At 38.0% G+C, this 25,974-nt stretch overlaps 1 protein-coding gene across 1 annotated transcript in view; it reads left to right on the top strand.

Moving 5' to 3' along the window:
* The window catches only part of LOC143031926 (uncharacterized), a 493,007-nt gene that overhangs the window by 244,769 nt on the left and 222,264 nt on the right, over positions 1-25,974 (top strand). The gene's annotated exons all lie outside the window — the stretch shown is intronic.

Here is a 25,974-nt window from a genome sequence, read left to right as displayed (position 1 = left end):
CTTGGGCATGGAGGAGGTGAAGGAGAGCCAGACAGCCGAGTACTTGGCGAGGTCCTTGAGCAAGCTGCATGAGGACTTCCGCATCAGCAGCAAGATCCTTTGCACGACCACAGACAATGACACAAACTATGTAAGTGCATTTGTCAACTTTGCACAAGAGGACGTCGTCATACAACCTGGCGAGGACAAGCCTGACGAGCCTCAGGTCATATCTATGGAGGAGGCCCTGGACCAGGCTGACGAAGCCGAGGTTAGCCTGCCTAAACACCAGAGGTGTGGTGCACACACTCTTAACCTCCTGGCGTCTGAGGATGTTTCCAAAGTGAGTATAATAAAAAAAAATTAAATCTAATAAATTATTAATTTATAAATATCAAATAATTTATTGTTCTTTTGGTAAAAACTAAAAAAGATTTAAATTATTATTTATTATTTTTTAATTTGTGAATTGTAATAAAATATTAAATGATAAATATTCTTTTTTCAGGTCCCACAATGGAACCATGGTGGTAGGAATATCTTCAGAAGGTCGGCTGCCAAGGCACAGTCTTTGTGGAATGCCCAGGGCCGCCGAACTGTCGCAGCCAACGAGATAAAGGATGCTATCGGCAAAAAACTTAAAGTCCCTGGCGCGACGAGGTGGAACTCCAGCTATGACAGCTGTAAGATGCTTTCTGGCCTGCTACAGGACCTGGACACCCGTAAAAAGATCAATGATCTCTGTACCAGCATGCGCCCCAACCCGATCCTCGCCTTTGTTGACGAGGACAACGAGGCCATCGCTGAGTACGTCAAAGTTATGGCCCCAGTTGCCAATGCTTTGGACAAAATGCAGTCAGACCAGCATGCCTACATGGGGAACTTCCTTCCCAACTTGATGGTGCTCCAGAGGGACTTGAACCTGCTTAGGGACGACAACAGCATCAAGCATGCCAAGCCCCTCGTCACCTACCTCCTGGAGACACAGGAGCACCATGGCAGAGACAAAAAGGGCTTCAATGAAAGGTAGATATTTTTAATATTTTAATATGATATTATAATAACAATACAATATAATTATATAAATAATAAAATAATATAATATTTTATAGTAATTGAAATGAAAAAAAATAGTAATCATTAATCAATAATTAAATTAACTCATATCTTAATCTTTTCAGGTTTCAACACATGTTTGAGGACCAGGAGAAGCTCCTTGCGACTGCCTCCCACCCCAGGTTCCGTTTAAAGATGGTCAAGTACATATGCAGGACAAATCCTGACTTGTACAACCTGGTGAGGGACAAGATGGTGTCGGACCTTGTGGCCCAAATCAGGTCCAAGGAGGGGGATGTGGCCTCCGCCTCCAGCCAGCCCACCTCCAGGCCACAGTCTGTGGCCAGCCACACCAGCGAGCACAACGAGTTTGCCTTCCTTCTTGAGGACGAGGAGGAGCCTGTGGTGGTGGCCAACCTGGAGGAGGAGGTCGGCAAGGAAGTAGACACTTGGGGCGCCATTCTCGGCACAAGCATCATGAAGATCTCCCCGGCAAACTTCCCCAAGGAGCACAGGCAGCACTGGGTGAACTGTTTCATCAAGTATAACACTCCCCTGCCCTCGTCTGCCTCAGCTGAACGACTCTTCAGCTTCGGCTCGGACATTTTGAGGCCAAAGTGAGCCTCTCTGACCAATCTGAACTTTGAGAACCTGACCTTCATGAAGGGAAACTTGAAGTTGGTTAAGAGGGAGAGAGAAAGGACTGACAAGTTAGAGTGAATCTGTGAAGAGTAAAGAGTGAAGACTGAAGTGTTGTGAATTTTTGTTTTAAATGTTTTTACTGTTTTGTTTTGTGAACTTTTGTTTTTACTTTTTACTGTCTTGTATTAATAATTTGTTTTTCTAGTAATAATTTGTTTCATAAATAATGTAGATATCTTAAAAAAACACTTTTTTTAAACGGAAAGCTTTAGATTTAGATTCGGAGATTCGGAATGAGTAAAATTTAGGTTTGGAAATGTTCGGAAGGTATCGGAATTAAGGTTCGCTTTGCTATTTTTTAAAGATTCGGAGGTTCGCGGACAAATGTTCGGAATAAATGTTCGCACCGAAATTTTGAAAATCGGGTTCGCTATTCGGAGGTTCGGAACCCAAAACCGGCGAAGATTCGGGTTCGGATTCGGAACCCCCAAAAAAGGTTCGCGCGCCCACCACTGCATGTACTATGAATTAAAGTGGCCCAAGAACGGAACCCTGAGGAATTCCACTTGTAGCAGTTTTCCATCTAGAAGTTTTGCTATTTAGAACAAATCTGTTTTTGATCATTCAATCAATTACTAGTCCAACTTAATAGGCTATCACTTATTCCGTGTGAAGCTAATTTAGTAAGTAGTCTTTTAGTAAATAGTCTTTTGCAAAGTCTAAGATATATTAAATTATATTTTTTTCTTTTGTCATAATTCGAGAGGAGTGTATTGTAGTATTTGAGTAAGTTAGTCACGCAAGAATGTTTCCATCTGAATCCATGCTGGCTATCAATTATCAAACAGTTACTTTCTAAATGATGTTCTATAGCATCTCTGATGATAGTTTCCAACATTATTCCTATGATTGATGTCAAACTTATAGGCCTATAGTTATTTGGTTTCTTTTTGTCACATTTTTTATATGGGAATAACGTTAGCTAGTTTCCATTCTCTTGGAACATCTCTGGATACTATGGATTTCTTGAAAATAATTTCTAATGGAACAACAATCTCATTTTTCATTTACTTTAAGATTCTTGGATGCCATCAGGCCCTGTTGTTTTATTAACTTTGAGTTTCTCGATACACCTTTTAATATTTTCTTTTGTTATATCAATCGTAGTAAGTTCACCCTAGACTTTTCACAGGTTTTAGTTTGGAGTTCACTTTAAGCTGTTTCATTTACGAATACTGAGCAAAATAGTTGTTTAAAATATCACACATTCTTTCATTTGAATTTTCAAGTTGACCATCAGCAGATAATAGTGGGCCAATGTGATTCCTAATAACCTTTTTTATCTCTAATGTAACTAGAATTCTCTGGGATTCTCTTTGGATTTATCAGTGATATTAATTTCATATTGTTTTTTTTTTTTTAATTTCTCTGTAATATCACATAACTTTGGTAGTCATTAAGTGCACCCTAGCACTTGTATTCCTTATAAGCCTGTTTCTTTTTAGCAATACTTTTTTTCAGTTTCTTTGTCAAGCCATTTTGGGCAAGCTTGATTTGGGAGGCATCTGTCCTTAAACAAGATGTATGTATGAATCATCTTAGTAAGCATATTTTGAAACATTACCCACATCTGATCTACAGTTCCTTCGCTTAATTTTTCCTCCCAATCTGTAAACTGAAGCTCCTCACGTAGTCCTATGAACTGAGCTTTACTGAAATCGGTTATTTTAGAAACACAAGTATCTATTCTAGTTTTTTTCAGCATTTTGAATCTAAGCTGTGATTGCTACTTGCAAAAGTTTCACCAACTTCTATATCAGTTATCATGATTTCATGGCTAGTGATCAATAGACCATGTAAATTTCCATGTAATATTTTTATTGTGCATTAGAAATACCTCCTAAATTTGGCCTTCCATAAACAAGATAAATGTGACAATGACAGACCTGACAGAAATATTTAATATGTATTTTACATTCATGAGATTAATAACATGAATATATATATATACATATATATATATGAATAAATATATATATACATATATATGTATAATATATATATATATATATATATATATATAACACTAAGGTACAATTACATTTAACCTTTCTAACTTTAAAAATAACTCCAAGTATATATAAAAATAAGTCCAGTACTGATTCTCAATTTCGATTCTACCTTCTAACTTCTTATTTCTCCTCCCTTTTGTTTTCGGCATTCACACATTCTTTATATACATCTGAATTAATTTAATTTCCATATAATTTGTAGGTTATATGAACTTATCCAAATGACATTCTCCTAAACAGTGTCTAAGTTTGTTTCTTATTCAATTCATTGGACTAAATCCTCACTCACAGTCTGCACTAGAGACAAGAAAGGCTCCTCCAATATCCATCAACTTTTCCAAGTCTCAGAACTTCATTCTGAAGAGCAACTAATACCATTTTTTTGTGTTAAATTTTATATAATCTTGTATCTAATTTTCCTCGAACATCAAACTAAATATTTCTGTAGCATCAGCAAGAAAATCATGATAGTTAAGACAAAGGGCAGTAACATGTCCACTACCAGATGAAAAATCACATTGACCATTCTTGTGCCTCATCCTCAGGGAAACTGTCCTATAAATGGGTGGAACATTTTTCATGATTTCATCCAGCCATTCTTCACTTGCAGTTCTTTTTCCCTTCACACCCTTTGCTTCATTTGAATCTGACAACAAGATCCACCAGTTCTATGCAATTCTGTTATTTGTATATATATTTTTTTACATTTGTAAATTTAAAAATAGTTACAGATTACAACCATATCTGTGTGCACTATTTACCGAACATAGTTGTTGCCTTGTTTCCTGTTGCTTACTTTTCAATTGAAGTACAAAGTTGGGATGGATCTTTCCAACAGCTCCCTTTTATCTTAATTATTATGATTTTTGCTTTGACATTGTTTCAATGTTCCTCTATTATCCAGATATCTCTACTATTCCAATGACTTGTAGTAGCCATTTTTTTCATCAGTATATTCTTTGCTCCTTTTGCTATTATTGAAATGTAGGTTTCTGCAGGAAATAACAGTGATTTTCTTTTCCAAATGGAATTTGAAACATAAAAAAAACATATTGAGATTGTATCAATTATTCAGACTTTTTAATTTGAGGGTACAAAACTAATAACATGCTTCTTGATTTATTTCATTGGATTGAACTAGTACTGGTGATGTATAACTGCTGAACATACAAAAGATCTCAAAACTATGTGTAAAATTATGAAATTGTACACTTATATTTCAAAAGTCATTGACAAATTTTCAAAATCACATTCCTTTTATTTTGAATTCATTGTTATGAAATTAAAGGATTAGTATCTTTAATTACAATATTTTAATTTAATTTTCAAAACCTTATGCACACACTTTTTTCCTTTGTACGCTAATTGTGAAATGTGTGCACAAACACGTCCACAAATCTTACAGGGAATATTTTTCACCACACAAGTCACACTGGAATGGCTTCTTTCCAGTATGAGATGGTTGAGACCTCTTTTGTGAGAAAGCACAATCACACAGGTCACAGTGGAAAGACTACTGTCCTGTATTTACCTAGTTGATTTTTATGGGAAGAGAGCTATGCTTATAGTGACCCGCCTTTGTATCTTTCAGCATCCAGTTTGATCTTAAATTCTTGTATAGTTTTTGCACTGTTTCTTTCATTGGGGGGAACCTGTCTCTCTGTCCTTGTTCCCAATTTTGTGAGTTTTCAATTGTGGGGGGATCACATGATATTTGAGGTGATTCTTTTGTGATAAAGTTGCAGTGCACAGGAATGGCTTCTCTCCATTGTGGGTCCTCATATGCATTGCGAGAGAACCCTTTTGTAAGAAAGTTGCACCACACACGTTGCACATGAGAGGCTTCTTTCCTGTGTGGGTCCTCATATGTTTTTTGAGAGATCTCTTCTGAAAGCTATATCATACAAGAATGGCTCTTCTCCATTGTGGGTCATTATGTACTGTCAAAGTCACACTGGATAGGCATCTCTCCTGTGTGAGTCATCATATACTTTCTGAGATAAACCTTTTGTGTGAAAACAGAATCGCACATGTCACATTGGAAAAAGCTTCTCTCCTGTGTGCAAGATTCCCCTTACATGAGAAAGCAGAATCATACATGTTGCATTGGAAAGACTTGCCTCTTGTGTGGGTCCTCGTATGCTGTGTAAGAGAACCCTTTTCTGAAAAAGTAGAATCACAGAACTCTTTTGTGGGAAAGTAGAATTGCACAGGTCACAGTGGATGACTTCTCTCCTGTGCGGGTCCTCATGTGCTGTATGAGGGAACCCTTTACTGAGAAAGCATAATAGCACAGCTCACACTGGAAAGGCCGCCCATCTGCATGGGTCTTCAAACATTGTGTGAGAAACCTTTAATAAGAAACAAGGATTCACAAAGGTCATACTGGAAAGGCTTTTCTCCTGTGTGGATCATATGTTTTTTGAAGTGATTCTTTTGTGAGAAAGCTGCATCGCACAGGTAGCATCACAATGGCTTCTCTCCAGTGTGGGTCCTCATGTGCTTTCTAGAAATTTTTTGTGGGAAACCAGAACCACACAGATCACATTGGAAAGTCTTCTCTCACGCGTGGGCCTATGTTTTGTGAGATAACCCTCTCATGAGAAAGCAGAATCACACATCATAAAGGAATTGTTTCATTCCTATGGATCATCACGTGATATTTGAGGTAATTCTTTTATGAGAAAGCTTCATCACAAAGGTCACACTAGAAAGACTTCTCTAGTGTGGGTCCTCATATGCTTTGTGAGATTAATCTTTAATGAGAAAGCAGAATTGCACAGTTCACTATGGAGAGGCTTCTCTCCTATGTGGGCCCTCATATGTTTTGTGAGATGACCCTTATGTGAGAAAGGAGAATCACAGAGGTCACACTGAACAGGCTTCTCTCCTGTGTGGGTTTGAGATTACCCTCGTGTAAGAAATCAAATCCACAAAGGTCACACTGGATAGGCTTCTTTTCTGTGTGGGTCCTCATATGCCGTGTGAGATGACCCTTTTCTGAGAAAGCAGAATCACACAGGCCACACTGGAAAGGCTTCTCTCCTGTGTGGGTCCTCATGTGCTTAGTGAGAGAACCCTTTTCTGAGAAACCAGAATCACACAGGCCACACTGGAAAGGCTTCTCTCCTGTGTGGGTCCTCATGTGACGTGCAAAAGAACCCTTTCCTGAAAAAGCAGAATCACACAGGCCACACTGGAAAGGCTTCTCTCCTGTGTGGGTCCTCTTATGCTGTGTGAGATTACTCTTTTTTGAGAAAGCAGAATCACACAGGCCACACTGGAAAGGCTTCTCTCCTGTGTGGGTCCTCATATGCTGTGTGAGAGAACCCTTTCGTGAGAAAGCAGAATGACACAGGTCACACTGGAAAGGCTTCTCATCTGTGTGGGTCATTATATGCTTAGTGAGAGAACCCTTTATTGAGAAAGCAGAATCACACAGGGCACACTGGAAAGGCTTCTCTCCTGTGTGGGTCCTCATATGCTGTGTGAGATAACCCTTTAGTGAGAAAGCAGAATCACACAGGTCACACTGGAAAGGCTTCTCTCCTGTGTGAGTCCTTATATGCTGTGTGAGATAATCCTTTCGTGAGAAAAAAGAATCACATAGGTCACAATGGAAAGGCTTCTCTCCTGTGTGGGTCTTCATATGCTGTGTGAGATCACCGTTTTCTGAGAAAGCAGAATCACACAGGCTACACTGGAAAGGCTTCTCTCCTGTGTGGGTCCTCATATGCCGTATGAGATTACCCTTGTTTGAGAAAGCAGAATCACACAGGCCACACTGGAAAGGCTTCTCTCCTGTGTGGGTTCTCATATGCTGTGTGAGGTGACCCTTTTTTGAGAAACCAGAATCACACAGGCCACACTGGAATGGCTTCTCTCCTGTGTGGGTCCTCATATGCTCTGTGAGATGACATTTTTGTGAGAAAGCAGATTCACACAGGTTACACTGGAAAGGCTTCTCTCCTGTGTGAGTCCTCATATGCTGTGTGACATAATCCTTTCGTGAGAAAAAAGAACCACATAGGTCACACTGGAAAGGCTTCTCTCCTGTGTGGGTCCTCTTATGCTGTGTGAGATGACCCTTTTTTGAGAAAGCAGAATCACACAGGTCACACTGGAAAGGCTTCTCTCCTGTGTGGGTCCTCATATGCTGTTTGAGAGAACCCTCTTCCGAGAAAGCAGAATCACACAGGTCACACTGGAAAGGCTTCTCTTCTGTGTGGGCCATCAAGTGATTTTTAAGGTGACAGTTTTGTGTGAAAGCTTTATCTCACAGGTCACACTGGAATGGCTTTTCTCCAATGTGGGTTATCATATGAAATTTGAAGCGATTCTTTTGTCAGAAAGCTACTTTACACAGATCATATTGGAGAGGCTTCACTCCTGTGTGGCTCATCATATGCTTTGTAAGAGAACCCTTTTGTGAAAAGGGACAACGGAAAGGCTTCCCTCCAGTGTGGGTCAACATGTGATATCTAAAATGACTAGTGATATAATTGTGCCACAGATGTCACACTGGGTCCTTTTCATTGTATGACAAGTATGGAATCTGTAGATAGCTCTTCCAAAGAAGTGGTGATATTTGCCCTCATCCTGAAAAATGTAATTATATTATTGACATCTATCTCTGAAAGTGAGTAATATATTCTAATAGGATAGTGGAAGTTTTGCACACAAACTATTTCATACTCAAATTTGTACCTAAACAAACCATTCATACATGCCATGACCTATTATAAAATAGGGTGAAACACTAATAGATATGGAGCTATCATATACACTGCGTACCAGAAATATATGCAAATAGATTTTTATGTTCTAACTCCGATAGTTTTTAATTAAAAGTAATGAAATTTGGCATGTTAATGTGGCAACAGTAACACATGCGCAGATCTAAAATTTTAAGCTAATCTGCGCAATAATAATCAAATGGCAGCCATTTTGGTGACTTGCAGCCTCTTTAAGCGTGCCAACTTTATATGCAAGATGGGACGTAAAGGTGCTTTGAGTCAAGCTGAGAAGTCTAAAATTTTCCAAAGTATTCATAATAAGATATCTACCTTAGAAATAGCCAAAGAATTGGACCGTGATCATCGTACAATTAAAAAAAAAATACCCTAGTGTAGGCCTTATGGTCTTTTGCAGTCTCCTTTATTTCTTATGTTCTTATGTTCTAACCCTGAACTTTGCAACGGACGTTCTGACAAAGGAAAAATTCGTAAGAAAGCACCTGTGTCGCATCGAGCCATGAGTAGGATTAAGAGAGAAGTCCGGCGTAACCCTCTTGAAACTAGCAAAAAAAAATTGGAAACGCTGGCGTTCCTGATGTGCCCAAATCAACTCGATGCCGTATCCTGAGGACGGTTGCAAAATGTGGAAAGCCAGAGGTTCGCCCTCCATTAAAGGATATCCACAAGAGAAAGAGGATGGAGTGGGCAAGAAATCACATGATGGACCCGATGGGTGGAGGAGAGGATGGTATCGTAATGAGGGTCCACGTCCCCACCGGATCAGGCGTCAACAAGGAGATGGTGGTGTGATGTTTTGGGCTGCAATCATTGGTAATGAGCTGGTAGGGCCATTTAGAGTCGCAGATGGAGTGAAAATGACCGGCAAACTCTACATTGACTTCATTAAGAAGCACCTTGAACCCTGGCACAAGAAGAAGAATTTGTCATTCTGGAAAAAGATGGTATTCATGTATGATAATGCACCGTCTCATGCTGCAAACATAACCACTGAATATTTGGAGAGTGTTTTTGCCAGACATGGGAAAATAATGCAATGGCTAGCCTGTTCTCCAGATTTAAATCCCATCGAAAATCTGTGGAGCATCTTGAAAAGGAAGATTTACTCCAGAGGAAGGCAGTACAACTCCAAAGATGACCTCTAGAATGCCGTTCTGACTGCTGCCAAGGAAATTTCATCAGATGAAATCGAAAGTTTGACATCTTCAATGGACCAAAGGCTTTTTTCTCTTGTTGATAAAAATCGCAATTACATACAATATTGATTGTACTATGAAACCATATTGAACATGTTTGCTCTGTATTATTGTTGTTCTCAGATTACATATTCCTAAAATAATCAATGTTTTAATTTTCCGTCACCACTTCACCATATTTGACACTTTAGCAATGATTTGCATACAAAGTTGGCACGCTTAAACAAGCTCCAAGTCACCAAAATGGCTGCCATTTGATTACTATTGGGCAGATTAGCTTAAAATTTTAGATCTACGCATGTGTTAGTGTTGCCATATAACATGCCAAATTTCACTAGTTTTTATTAAAAACTATCGGAGTTAGAACATAAAAATCGATTTGCATATAATTCTGGCACGCACTATATTTCATTCTACTTTTTCATTAGACATGAGGTGAAAATCATCCTATAGCTACATGCATACTCATTCCCCAACAACCACAATGACTAAAATTTTGCTCTTGCTTTTTTCATCATGTCATGAGATTTGGAAGTGGGCAATGGCCCAGCTGGCCACAACAGTCGTATCTTAATATAACTTCATAGCATACCATGTTTGGGCTCACAAGACCTGAATCTAAACCAACTCAAGGAGGGTTTATTCAGTTCATCTGACTCAAATAAGTGATGCTAGGCACATCGTTTAAGACACACAAACCACACTTTAGAATGGACGTCTAGAACGAGCTCTGGAGTGCAGTGCTTTTTCGATAAGTTGGAGGAAACACCTAGGTGGTGTCATTCATACTGGGACATTGGAGCTTTGTCTATCAAGTGACCGAAATGATATGTTGGAGTAAATTCAGTTAGTGGTTGAAATATAAAATGGAGGATCATGAAGGTAGACAAAAATATAGTGAACCAACAAAGAAAAGACTAGAAGTAAGCAGGGTTGAATCACCATCAGGTGTCATCCCAAAAAAAGAGTTGCAACATGGTAACATCCAAGAGCAATCAAATGTATTAAAATATAACATTTTCAGGGTTTCCAAATGTGGAATACTAGGTAGAGGTATAAATCTGGAAAGGGAAACAAGGTATAAGAATATTCTAAATTAGGCGATAACAGAACTAATAAATGAAATTATAGATCTGAAAGCTGAATACAGGACAATGTATAAAGAAGTGAATGAGTTGAAAAAACAAAATGCTGAAATGAACAGGGAGCTTAATGATCTAAAAGAGGAATTAAACACAGTCAAAAGTGAGAATGAAAGAATAAAAAATGAAGATACTAACAAAAATGAGGCTTTGAAAAAGAAGTAAAAGAACAAATACAAGCGGTGACTGAGAAAGTTGGAGAAACCATAAAAGAGATAGATCTCCAACAAATCAAAAATCAATGGAAAGTGGATCAGGAAAACCAAAAAATAACTTTTAAAGAAATTGTAAAACAAGTGGAAGAAAATGCAAAAGAAACAGTCATTGAAGAGAAAGAAAATTGGGCTAGACACAGTTGATAAAAAAAAGTGTATAGTAGTTTATAGTATTGAAGAAAACCACAATGTAGCTAGCGACTAAAGAGAAAAAAGAGAAAGAAATAGCAAAAGAAATTCTAAGAGAGATACAAGAGGAGGGGCAAGAAAAGGGAAAAGGAAATGGAGGAAGTGCATAGAATAGGACTATACCCTAAAGACAAAAATGGACCACTATAATCTAAAATAAGGTCTCAAATGATAGCAGAAGTTAAATTACAAGAATATATGGATATAAAAAAGGAATGAGCAATGAAAAAAGAGAGGGAAAAGACACTAAGAAATGAAGCTAATAGAAAAAAAAAAGAGAGAATAACAAGAGACCAAAATGTTTTTTTTTTTTTTTTTTTTTTTAATAGTACTGGACCTGATGCTGAGAAAATGGTATATCAAAGATCAAACAAAGGAAACAAAAAAGGAGGAAAAAAAAAAAAAATAGAAATAATGTATACCAACATAGATGGCATGATTTCAGGACTAAATAAATTAAATGACTATCTGGCAGAAGAAAAACAGTATATAATGGTAATAGTGGAGATGGCATTACAAGGTCCACTACCACCAATTATTGTGGGACAAAGTTTATATAATCATTGGATAAAAAATCGAGAGGCAAAACAGGGTGGAGGAGTCATGTTTTTGACTAAGAAAGGCTTACATGTGATAAAGATAACAGAAGGAAATAATAATGTGGAATTGAATGATAAAAATTGAAAACAGTGACATAACAAGTAGAAAATTTGTAGTGATATATGTGCCCCTGAAAACATATTCCTGGACAGAGAGTGACCATTGCACAATTTCGACACAAGGAATGTATTAAATGAAATATTGAAAGAAGGAGGAAACTTAATAATTATGGGTGACTAACTCTAGAGTAATAAGTTGGGAGATGACAGTGAAAGATGGAGAGGACCTTTGGGGAAATATACTACTGGGCATGGCCAATGAATACACAATAATTCAATGGGTAAAAGAAAAATACCAGAGACTGAGATAATGAAGAACCATCAGGACTAGACTTAATATTTACATCAGAGCCTGAAATTGTGGATAAAATGGAATACAAGACACCAATTGGGAAGTGACCACATACTTATCAAGTTCAAACTAAAAGAGGAAATTTGGGAAGAAATGGGAAACACAGAAAAGGAAGACTAATGTACAACAAAACAGATTTTGAGAAACTCAGAAAATTCTTTCAAAAAGTGAAGTGGGAAAACTTCTTTAATGAAGAAGCTAAATATGTACCAAAACAAACACAGGAAAAGGTGTACATTAAATGCTGGTACAACAGAAAATGTAATGAAGCAAAAGATAGAAGAGACAATGCATGGAAAAGATGGAAAAAAAGAAAAAAAAAATGGATAAGTGACAAGTACATATCAAACTAGGAAATGAATATGTAAAAATATGCAGTGAAGAAAAATAAACTATGTAAGAATCAACCTAAATTATTCTACAGATATGTATATGGTAAATTGAAAAATAAAAAAGGAAATAGTGAAACTGCATCAAGGGAATGTGGAACGTATAGATGTAGAAATGGTTGAAATTGTGAACAAACATTTTAAATCTGCATTCACAAAAGAAAATACACACAATTGTCATGAAGGAACGGGAGAAAGATCCCTCCCAATGAAAAAAATAATCGTGACACAGAAAGAAATAAGGGACCAAATAATAAACCTTGATGTCGGAAAATCACACGGTCTGGACAGAATTGCAAATTGGATACTAAAAGAATGTATAGATGAACTAACACACAAAATATACAAAATAATAGATTGCTCACTCAAAGAAGGAAAGGTACCACAAGATTGGAAAAATGCCAATCAATATTGTGCCAATATATAAAGGAGACAAGGAAGACCCAACAAACTGTAGAGCAGTCTCCCTTACAAGCACAATAGCTAAAATACCTGAAAGTTATCAAAAGTAGATGGACTAAACATCTGGAAGAAAACAATATTCTGAATACAAAATTATTTGGCTTTAGACAAGAAAGATCATTTGCCACAAACTTAATTTGTTTTTATTCAAGGTTAATATAATGCAAGAAAGGGATGGGTGGGCAGATTGTGCTTTCCTGGATTTACAAAAGGCATTTGATAAAGTACCACACAAAAAGCTATTAGGAAAACTTGAAACAACAGGTGTACAAGGAAAGTTATTGAAATGGATGGAAGATTTCTTGCATGGGAGAAAAATGAGGGTGGCACTTAGATATAAAAACCTGACATGGGAAGAAATGAGAAATGGAGTCCCACAAGGCTCAGTATTAGCTCTAATAATGTTTGCTATATATAAATGACATGGATGAAGGTGTAGAATGTTATATGAACTTCTTTGCAGATGATACAAAACTATTAAAGAAAGTAAGTACAGAAAAAGACTGTGAATCACTACAGAGAGACCTGGACAAAGTCTGGAAATGGAACCAAAAGTGTGAAGTGTACTTCAACATCAAGAAATGTAGTATAATAGATTTTGGGAAAAAAATACTAATAATAATATCAGGACAATAAAATATTGGTACAAAGGAAGTAAAAAAGATAGCTCAGAAAGGGACCTAGGAGTAGTTATTGACAAGGACATGTCCCTAGACAAGCATATAAACAAAACAGTTGGAGAAACCTACAACTTACTAAGACCAATAAAGGTGGTTTTTAATTACTTGGATGAAGTCATGGTAAAAAAAATATTAGTCACATTGATAAGACCAAGACAAGCATATAAACAAAATAGTTGCAGAAACCTACAATTTACTAAGATCAATAAAGTTGGTTTTTAATTACTTGGATGAAGTAATGGTTAAAAGAAATATTAGTCACACTGATGAGACCAAGATTGGAGTACACTGCGACACTATGGACATCCAGCACAAAAAAGAATATAAAGAAATTAGAAAGAACTCAAAGAACAACAAAGGTGTCAAGGGCAATGCATACTGCCATTGGTCTAGTGTTATACTGCCGTATTGGTGTGAAAGTCTTCTAGATTAGTTTGGAGCAAGAATCTCACCACCTGAATTATCACTCATTTCACAATTGTCTGACTCACCATCATTTTCCAATTCATCACCTTGCGTCTTGCCACCGTTTTCCAATTCTGATTCTACATCTTGTAGACACTCTGTGTTGGTTCAGATTCCTCTCACACAATTTCTCTTTAATCACTTGGATCACTGTTTCCTTGGTATTTTCTTTGACTTGTACTCCGCCTGCCACCGTTTCATGCTAGAAGACCCTGCAGGTCATCTGCCGAGTCCTGTACTGGCATCCTTCAGATAATCAATATATACACAACTTTATCTCACTATGCTATCCACTCTTGTCTCAAGCCTCTCACAATAGTTCTCCCTATCCTTCTCAAATACAATGGTGACATTCTAATCAATTCTATGTGACATTTACATCTGATAATGCTGCCAAAACCATACAAGGCAATATTCCCTACATCTTACAGATGACAACCTAGTTGCTGAGATCAATCAAATACTGTAGCTGGCAGAATGATTATTGTTCCAACCTCTCTGATGATGCTCAACAATGCAAAGCTCCCAAAGCTCACCACTCCCCTATACTACACCTTACTGGTTTGTGGCATACTATGAGGAAACCCAATGTAACTTTTTCCATGCTGCTAAGTATCTTGAAGGAGAGACTGGATTACTCCCTACAAATAACCTCAAGAAATTTGGTTAAGTTGGTCCAAGCTAGGGCCATGATGCTCCTCCATCTACCTTGCCCTTCAGATGGTTAGGTTATGTTTTGTTAGGTTTAGTTATGTTATTGAGGTTAGGTTAGGTTACGTTAGGTTAGTTGTACACAAAATCGCAACTCTCGGTCCTCTCGAAGCTTCATGAATTTATTCCCGATTTTTGGGTTAGCAACTCTTCCAGAGCTGGAGTGCGCTTCGCTAAATGTAGCGGATACAGCAAAAAAAATATGGCGAATCATTGTTAATGCTACTCAAAAACATGGCTATGATCGCATGAGCCCTCGCCACTGCTGCCATCAAAGATGTAATTTATGTATTTCCATATCTTTTGTGCTGTTGATTTTACAGCTGTTTTGCAACGCACATCACTTGATTTCATGCTCCCCACCGAAAAACCCCGATTTCCCACAGGTCCCCCCAAGATCGTTGGGGAGGAAATGTAGGCATAAATTTATATATTAATTTCTTGAAAACTACGCATGTGACAGAAATGATGTACACCATCAATCTATACACTACATATCTCACCAGAACCACATAAGCCACATACAAAAATCTTTGGTTGGGTGAAACTATAAATTGTCCTTTATTTTATTTTTGCCATAATTGTATTCTATTTTTCAGGATGAGCCATGTATGTGCGTATGTATAAATTTTTTTACCATTGCAAGGTATGGGCACAAAAATTTACCATCGCTGCGAATCTAATCTATTGGCCATTTCCTCAATATACCTTTGCAAATAGCTTCAAAATGCTTCTAAAAATTTTCACATTTCAAATCCCCCAGCTGATTCAGGTCACTTAGCTCGCTTCCCACTCATACATAGTTCAGCCCCTGCCCCAATTTATTTTCTAGATCCGCCACTGAGCCAATGGTAATTGCTGCTGCGAGACTAGCAAACATTTTGATAAATATCCACACGTTTACCCTCGCTCAGAATGACAAATACACTGCCAAACGAGAATTGAGGAGTGGCAAATGCGAACATACTACACATGCACTAAGCTATCTTACCCCCATACCATTGCACTTACGAATTCAAGAAGACATACTTGTTTAACCTGTACAAAGCACAGCCACGAAAACAAGCTCTTTAAATAGCTGAAGGAGTGCAACTTAATGCTTGACGGGCTATGATGTCATATGTAAACAAACAAGACATGAAGGTGGAGGTCCGTACGTTTTTTTTTTTATGTGTCTTCTCTATTTTTCTACTTATATTTTCTGTTCTAAGTTTTATATATCCCCATTCCTCCCCTACAACTCGTAATAGCAGGTTAGTAAGAGACAAACTCGCTGCTGTTCGTTTATTGTTTGATGGATTCGTTCAGAACTCACAGCATTGTTACGCACATAATGAGTGTGTTACTGTTGACGAGTGACTATCCGCACAGGGGACGTTGTAGATTCATACAATACATGCCTTCAAAGCCTGCAAAGTATGGATTGAAATTTTGGTTACTCACAGATGCAAAAAGCTCCTATGTATCAAATATACAAATGTACACTGGCAAAGATGAATCGAGAACTGAAGAATTAGGAATGCATGTGGTACTCTCTCTTACCCGTCACTTGTATAATTCTGGGAGAAATGTGACGTGTGACAACTTTTTTACCAGCCTGAAGCTGGCACGCGAACTGGCACAGAAGCAAATGTCGTTAGTTGGGACTATTTGCAACAACAGAAGCACGTATATTTGTACATTGGTTCATTATATATTATTTGTTTTGCCTTTATGGTATCAACAAGTGATGTCTCTTTATATACCGGGTATCAAATATATATATTAACACTAGAAATATTTTTTTTCTTTAATATGCTAAAATACTTTAAAAAAGAGGTTGGGGTCAGATTGACCCTACGGTGCATATTTGCTTGAAAAAAAAAATCGTGCATCCACGGGTTAATAATATAATTTGAGAATTGAATATTAATCTTAATATATTTTACAGATCAAATTATTTTGACTAAATGTATGTTGTGAAATGTAAACGCTAAGTCATTTTCGCTTCGTGACGAAAATGCTTGTGTAAGCCTTATTGCTTGAGACAGTATAACAGCCTTTCTGATTGGAGAAAAGGATGACGCCCTTAAAGGGTGGCACTTATTTGTAACGTTCAAAGTTATTGTATGAATTAAACATTGACGTTAAAGGAAGAGTGTACAAGGAACCCAGATGGGATTCCTCGATTGTAATTACTACAAACCAGTTGTAGAAGTGAAATATTATTCGAAAGAAAAGAAAAGGAAAAATACGTTTAACTCATCCCATATTGAAATCGTATATACTTGACTTAGAAGGGCGAAAGAGGCATGGGGCCTACAGATGAGTGACTTACGATACAATGATGAAAAGAAAGTGAAGAAAGCTAAAAGTGAAAGAAGGATTACAATATCACAGAACAAACAGAGGGAGAGCGACAAAGATCCAATAGCAGCGACAAAGATCCAATAGCAGCGACAAAGATCCAATAGCAGCGACAAAGATCCAAATGCAGCGACAAAGATCCAAAAGCAGCGACAAAGATCCAAATGCAGCGACAAAGAACCAAAACGTCCGACAAAGAACCTAAACGTCCGACAAAGATCCAAAAGCAGCGATAAAGATCCAAAACGTCCGACGAAACTTAAAAACTAGGGAAGAATTGATAGGCCATTTAGATATGAAGATTAGGTTACAATTCGATGAAGATAACTGCTGTGATACCATATATATCAATTTTAATGAACCAGTAGAGTGCAGGGAATATTTTAATAATATAATTTGAGAATTGAATATTAATCTTGATATATTTTACAGATCAAATTATTTTGACTAAATGTATGTTGTGAAATGTAAACGCTAAGTCATTTTCGCTTCGTGACGAAGATGCTTGCGTAAGCCTTATTGCTTGAGACAGTATAACAGCCTTTCTGATTGGAGAAAAGGAACGTCCAGTCCAGTCCGGACACACAAGGACGAAGAAGATGAGTTCCCAAAATACCCTGATGAACCTCATCGGCAAAAAAGACTAAAAGTCACCTACTCCAATGAAAGTGCCCAGCGGATGGAAGACCCCTTTCACAAAACTGCTGACCGGATTCCCCCTGAAGAAATGCAAATGGACACTGCCCAAACTTCGGAACACAGCCTTCCTGTCGCAATTTCCATGGACAAACATCCCGCCCCATCAACTCCAACAGACGCACCTACACCCTCAAATGCCTTAAAAGAGGCAGACAAGGAAGGTCAGTCGACCAGTTTGACATACGCCACTGTCGCCGCGTCAGACTCTAAGCCAAAGGAGGGAGGATGACAGATTGTCAACAATCGCCGCCATCGTCCCAAAAAAACCCAACCCGCACATAGCCCGTCGAAGTTCCCAGTGATAATCAAACCCACGGAGAACCGAGCCCGATTCCTAAAGCTGGGGTCCTGGAGGCAAGCACAGCTGATCAAGGAGACGGTGGGCCCAGTCGAAGGAATTCGACAAACGCCCTCTGGAGAATGGCTGATTAGCTGCTCAACGGCGAAACAGCAAGGACTGCTCCTACGCACCCCTGTCCTAAGAACGGACCACCAAAAAAATCGAGATAACTACCAGAATCCCCAAGACAATCGTCGTGGGAGTAGTGAAGGGAGTCCCCATCGATGACGACGCGGAAAGCTGTGCCACAGATGTCACACTGGGTCCTTTTCATCGTATGACAAGTATGAAATCTGTAGATAGCTCTTCCAAAGAAGTGATGATATTTACCCCCATCCTGAAAAATGTAATTATATCATTGACATCTATCTCTGAATGTGTGCAATATATCCTAATAGGACAGTGGAAGTTTTGTGCACAAACTCTTTCATACTCAAGTTTACACCTAAACCAACCATTTGTACATGCCATGACCTATCATGAAATAGGGTGAAACACTAACAGATGAGCTATCATATATTCCATTCTAATTTTTCATTACATATGAGGTGAAAATCATCCTATATCTGCATGCATACTCATTCACCCACAACCACAATGATTCAAATTTTGCTCTAGCTTTTTCATCATGTCATGAGATTTGGAAGCTGGCCCCAACAGTCATATTTTAATATAACTTCATAGCATTCCATGTTTGGGCTCACAAGACCTGAATCTAAACCAACTCAAGGAAGGTTTATTCAGTTCATCTGACTCAAATAAGTTACACAAGTCACATCGTTTAAGACACACAAACCACAGTTTAGAGTGGACATCTAGAATGAGCTCTGGAGTGCAGTGCTTTTTCGATAAGTTGGAGGAAACACCTAGGTGGTGTCATTCATACTGGGACAGGGGAGCTTTGTCTATCAAGTGACCGAAATGAGAGGAAGAGGAGGCGAATCAAGTAGAAAAGAAAGGATAAAAGGTGCAGATGGAGAGATGATAATGGAAGAGAAGGCAGTAAGGGGAAGGTGGGCAGAGTATTTTAGGGAGTTGCTAAATGTGAAGGATAGGGAGGGAAAGATAGTTGCAGTGGGAAGTGCTAAGAAAATGACCGTGATGAGTGAGGAAAAAGGAGGAGAAATAAGGAAGGATGAAATGAAGGCAGCTGTTCAGATGATGAAAGCAGGTAAGGCACCTGGTCTGGATGGATGCCATGCAGAATGTCTAAGAAAAAGGAGGTACAGTGATGGTGGACTGGCTAGTAAGGTTATTTAATGTTTGCTGGAGAGAGGGTAGAGTGCCGGAGGACTGGAGGAGTTCCTGTATAGTTCCATTTTACAAGGAAAAAGGGGACAAGTGTGAGTGTGGTAGTTTCAGAGGGATTAGCTTGTTAAGTGTAGTTGGGAAGGCTTATGGGAGGATCTTGATTGAGAGGATTAGGAGAGGAAAAGAGGGAGTAATTGGTGAGCAACAGTGTGGATTTAGGATTGGTAGAGGTTGTGTAGATCAGAATTTTATAGTAAGACTGACATGTGAGAAAACTATAGGAAAGGGGAAGGATTTTTTTTTTTTCTTTTATGGATCTGGAAAAGGCTTACGAAAGGGTACACAGGAAGGCACTGTGGGAGGTTTTGCGGATATACGGGATAGGAGGAAAGCTTCTAGGAGCTGTCAAGAGTTTTTACGAGAGTAGTAGAGCATGTGTCAGGATTAGAAATGGAGACAGTGGTTTGAGGTAAAGGTGGGACTTCATCAGGGATGCGTTGTCTCCCTGGCTGTTCAACTTATACATGGATGGGGTGGTCTGAGAGGTAAATGGAAGGGTGGTTTGTCAGGGATTGGAGATGGTTAAAGAAAATGGAGATAAGTGGGAGGTGAATCAGTTGTTATTTGCGGACGACACTGCGCTTGTGGCAGGATCGGAGGAGGGATGGAGGAAGATTATGACAGAGTTCAGGAGAGAGTGAAAGAAGAAAGCTGAACATAAATGTGGGCAAAAGTAAGGTGATGAGATGTACAAGGGGTGAAAGTGGCAGCAGATTGGAAGTGAGCATTAAGGGAGAGCGACTGGAGGAAGTGGATAGCTTTAGGTATTTGGGTGCAAATATGGCAGGAAAAGGTGGAGTGGAGGTAGAATTAGACAGAGAGAAGTGAGAAGATGCCTTGGTGGATTAAAAAGTGTAATGAGGAATAGACATTTGGGAGTGGATGCTAAGAGGAGACTGCATGAAGGAGTGATTGTGCCAACAGCACTGTACGGGACAGAAACATGGAACATAAGAGAGGAAGAGAGAAGGAGTTTGAATGTGTTTGAGATGAGGTTTCTGAGAAGTGTGATAGGGGTTACTAGGCTGGATAGAGTGAGAAATGAGGAGGTGAGGAGGAGAACAGGGGTGGAAAGGGAGTTGGGAGATAGGGTTGATGAAAGAGTATTAAGATGGCTGGGATACATGGAAAGAATGAATGAACAAAGACTAGTAAAAGAGGTATGGAAGGCAGATGTGAAGAAGCGAACATGAAGGGACGTCCTAGGATGAGATGGATGGATGGGGTGAAGGGGGCTTTGGGGAAGAGGGGAATGTCTGTTGAGGAAAGACAGGAGATGACAGAAGACAGGGGTGAATGGAGATGGTTGTATATAGATGATGTTGTGATGCATGAGGTGGAATGGGTAGGGGATGGGGGGTGAGGTAGTATGTGTGAGCAAAATTTGACGCAGCCCGAAGGGATTTATCTCCATCTTCTCCTTTTCTACATGCGGGGACGGAGAGGGGGGTCGCCGATTTAATGAAGCGGCCTTGCTATGGATGTGCTGTGCCTTGCGACACTGGCTCTGACCCAGGGCAGTGGACAGGGTGCAGGGATGACTCGTCATCCAGGAGGTGCTAAGATAAGAAGAAGGGTGGAGGGGAGTGGAGTGTATTCAGGGATGAAATAGGTGGGAATGGTTTTATGCCTTTTCTTTTTGGCTACCTCCCTTGTAAGGGGGAAAAATATATATATATATATATATATATATATATATATATATATATATATGTATATATATATATATATATATATATATATGTATATATCACTATATAGATAATAAAATAAAATGCATTGGTATAGTTGAATAATAAACAAACAGGTAAATGGTAAATAATAAGTTGACAAATAAATAATAGTAAATGAAAGTCAAGCAAATAATAACAATATAAAACAAATGGCTGGCATTACAGCATCGTCCTTAGGTGTTTATCTAAACGAATCTTAAAGTTTCGAAATAAACTACATTGCACAGCCTCTCCAGGAAGTTTATTCCATTCATTAACTACACGGTTGGCGAAGTTGTTTCTACCCACTTCCAAATTAAATCTATTTCCTGACATTTTGAGACCATTATTTCTTGTCAGATTCTCATTCACTGTAATTTTTTTGTCACTTTTGATGTCAATTCCCTTTAGAATCTTAAAAGACCTGTTTCAAGTCATCTCAGAGTATTTTTTTTTTAGGGGGGGGGAGATATTCATATGTTTTAGTTGATTTTCGTATGATCTATTTTTGATATTTGGAATCAGCTTTGTGGCTCGCCATTGTACTTTTTCCAATCTGTCAATGTCTTTAATGAGATTTGGTGACCACACGGAAAAAGCATACTCCAAATGTGGACGAACTAACAATTTATATAGTTTGTTAATGAGAGATGGACTTTTGAAGTTCGAAAAAAAAAAAAAAAAAAAAAATCGTGCAATCAGTCCTAGAATATTATTTGCTTTCTCAGAGGCTATACACTGCTTAGATGATTTGAGATCGCTACTGATAATTACGCCGAGATCCTCTTTTCTTTACACTTTTGTTAACGAACTTCCAAATAACGTGTAATCGTGCTTACTGTTATTTTTACCTATGTGCATTACCTTGCATTTGCTTGTGTTAAATTTCATTAACCATTTTTCAGACCAATGCTGTAGTTTATCCAAATCTTCTTGAATTGGTTTAAGTGATCATTTGCCATTCCGCACAGTTTTGTATCATCAGCAAATTTGGAGACAATAGGTTTTTGTCCGTGGTCTATATAATTCATATATACTATGAATAGAAGTGGCCCAAGAACGGAACCCTGAGGAACTCCACTCGTAACATTTTTCCATCTAGAAGTTTTGTTGTTTAGAACTCTGTTTTCGACAATTCAATCAATTACTAGTCCAACTTAATAGGCTACCACTTATTCCGTGTGAAACTAATTTAGTAAGTACTCGTTCGTGAGGGACAGTATCAAAAGCTTTTGCAAAGTCTAGATATATTAAATCTATATTGTTTCTTTTGTCATAATTCGAGAGGAGTGTATTGTCGAATTTGAGTTAGTCACACAAGAACGTTTCCATCTGAATCCGTGCTGGCTATCATTTATCAAACAGTTACTTTCTAAATGATGTTCGATAGCATCTCTGATGATAGTTTCCATCATTTTCCTACGATTGAAGTCAAACTTATAACCATATAGTTATTTGGTTTCTTTTTGTCACTTTTTATATGGGAATAATGTTAGCTAGTTTCCATTCTCTTGGGACATCTCTGGATATTACGGATTTCTTGAAAATAATTTCTAATGGAACAACAATCTCATTTTTCATTTCCTTTAAGATTCTTGGATGCCAACCGTCAGGCCCTCATGTTTGATTAATTTTGAGTTTCTCGATACACCTTTTAATATTTTCATTTGTTATATTTACCGTAGCAAATTCACCCTAGACTTTTCACAGGTTTCAGTTTGGAGATCACTTTAAGTTGTTCCATTTACGAATACTGGGCAAAATAGTTGTTTAAAATATCACACATTCCTTCATTTGAATATTCAAGTTGACTGTCAGCAGATGATAGTGGGCCAATGGGATTCCTAATAACCTTTTTTATCTCTAATGTATCTATAAAATTATTTGGGGTTCTCTTTGGATTTATCAGCGATATTCATTTCATATTCATTTTTTTTTTAATCTCTCTGTATCATTACATAACTTTGGTAGTCATTAAGTGCACCCTAGCACTTGTCATTCTTATAAGCCTGTTTCTTTTTAGCAATACTTTTTTCAGTTTTTTTTTGTCAAGCTTCTTTGGGCAAACTTGATTTGGGAGGCATCTGTCCTTAAACAAGATGTATGTATGAATCATCTTAGTAAGCATATTTTGAAACATTACCTACATCTGAGCTACAGGTCCTTCACTTAATTTTTCCTCCCAATCTGTAAACTGAAGCTCCTGACGTAGTCCTATGAACTGAGCTTTACTGAAATTGGGTATTTTAGAAACACAAGTATCTATTCTAATTATTTTTCAGCAGTTTGAATCTAAGTTGTGATCGCTACTTGCAATAGATTCATCAACTTCTACATCGGCTCTTTTACATGCTGAACTAAGTAATTGTCTCCGAGAAAATCTATCAAGCAACTATCTATATGGCCATGTTCAAGGGTCATCCAATCAATGTCAGTAAAATTGAAATCACCCATGACCAATAAGTCCCGGTTGCAGAAACTAGACAGTTCTTGTTACAATATTTTGTCGTCTGCTAATGATAATGTTTTGGGATTATATATTACACCTATGTATTTTTTTGTTCAATTTGCTTGGGTTAATTCTACTCACAAACTATCATATGCATCCTGTTTCATTTTCTCTATAACACATTGTTTTTATCATACAACAGAACAACCCCACCTTCTGGTTTCTATCCTTATAAAAGTATTTAAATTCCGTAATATTAAATTCAGTTTCAAACTCTCCACCATTTTTAACCATGTCTTGGTTATTCCTATCATATCGAGATTTTCGCTTTTGACATACGCCTGGATTTCTTGCAATTTGATCCTAATACTACGAGCATTAAAGTATATGGTTTAAAGAAACTCATGATTTTTTTCTTTTTGACATATTTTGTTTCAACATTGTGCCTTACATTATAATATTGTTCTTTATTGGCATCTTCCTCTATATGGACACTTGGTCCTTCATTGACATTCAATGCCTCATGGACATCTGGTCCCTCCCAGTCATCCAATCTCTTATGTACACCTTGCCCCCCTCCCTCCTACAATGGACACCCGTTGTTCATTGGCATTCTGTTCGGCATCACTTACTAAAATGATCCTGTGCTCAAGTGACATTATTTCCTAGAGTAATATTTTGTCCTCCGCTATTATTACATCCCATTGTGATATTCTGTCCTCCACTATCATTACATCCCATCATGACATTTTGTCCTTTGACAAAAATTTGATACATCCTAATGTATTTCGTCCTCTGCCGACATTATATCCTAAAATGATATTTTGTCCTATATTGACATATTGCTCTACATTATTGCTATGGCCTACTCTGTTTCCCAAATACACTCTATTTCCCCCTCCCTTTGAAGTTCTACACCAAAAAAGGAACTAGTTCATTACAAACTCCAACTGTATTCAAAGAGTTATAAACTGATTTTCATTAATTTTTGTGGAAAGGCATATCTTAAGCCAAGAAATAGGTTATTAGATTTTGAGGTAGATTCGGATATATATGAGGATCAAGGATTTTTTTTTCTTTTGTATCCCTGGCATTTATAGTATACAAATTTAATCAATTTGATACAGAGATGCCCCTGCTATTATTTACTGTATAATGTGGGCATAATTATCTCTTTTGATTTTGTTATCCTTGACACTGGCATGTGTTCTCTAAATGCCATCTAGTGTAATATTTTATTGTGTATTAGGAATACGGTACCTCCTAAATTTGGCCTTTCATAAATAAGAAAAATTATTAGGGATACAGTGGAACCCCGCCATCCATCCGCCTCTCTACTCGTACAACTCGTTATTCATCTAACTTGTTCAAGTAAAATTCAACTCGTCATATGTATGCTTGCCCCGCGATTCAGACAGCGTCACCTTCTTGTTACTGGCCGCGCCACGCGGTCGCTTCAGCTCAGTCTCGTGCTAGCTTTGACATGGACCCTGTAGCGGTGGATGATATTGTGTCCCTGGTGAAGTCCATGGGTTTGGATGTAGATAGTGATGATGTGGAGGAGTTGGTCGAAGACCACAGAAATGAGCTGAACAACTGAAGAACTTTAAGAACTGCACAGAGAGCAGCAAGAAGTGGCTGAAGAACTTTCTTCTTCTTCAGAGGAGGAAAGTAGTAAGGGAAGCATTTCCGCTGCAGAAATTAAAGAACTGTGTTATCACTGGGAGAAAACACAGAGAGTGGTGGAAAAATGGCATCCAAACACTGCTGTGGTCAACAGGAGCATTAATTTGTTCAATGACAATGTTATTGACCATTTTAGAAAAATTCTGAAAAGTCGTCTAAGGGAGACAACATTAGACAGGTTTTTAAAGGAATAATCCAAAGATTCCTCTAGTGCAAAAAGACAGAAAAAAGAAAGAACACCAGAAAGAGAGAAAACACCTGAAGGAATGTTACCTGATGTTTATATGGAAGGTGACTCCCCTTCCAAACAGTACCATCAACATCCCTCCTCCTCCTCTCCACCTTCCACTTATGACATCAGCTCACCTCAGTACAGGTAATGTGCATTTAAGTTTTTATTTATTTCATGCACAGTACTGTATATTTATTGTTTTTCATAATTTTTATGTATTTTATGCTTAAAGTATT

The sequence above is a fragment of the Oratosquilla oratoria genome, chromosome 12 (genome assembly GCF_046742065.1).
Source record: "Oratosquilla oratoria isolate Oo_2021 chromosome 12, ASM4674206v1, whole genome shotgun sequence".
Taxonomy (NCBI): Eukaryota; Metazoa; Arthropoda; class Malacostraca; order Stomatopoda; family Squillidae; genus Oratosquilla; species Oratosquilla oratoria.
Note: the sequence above shows the minus strand (reverse complement) of the source record. Positions and strands in the feature narration are given on the sequence as shown.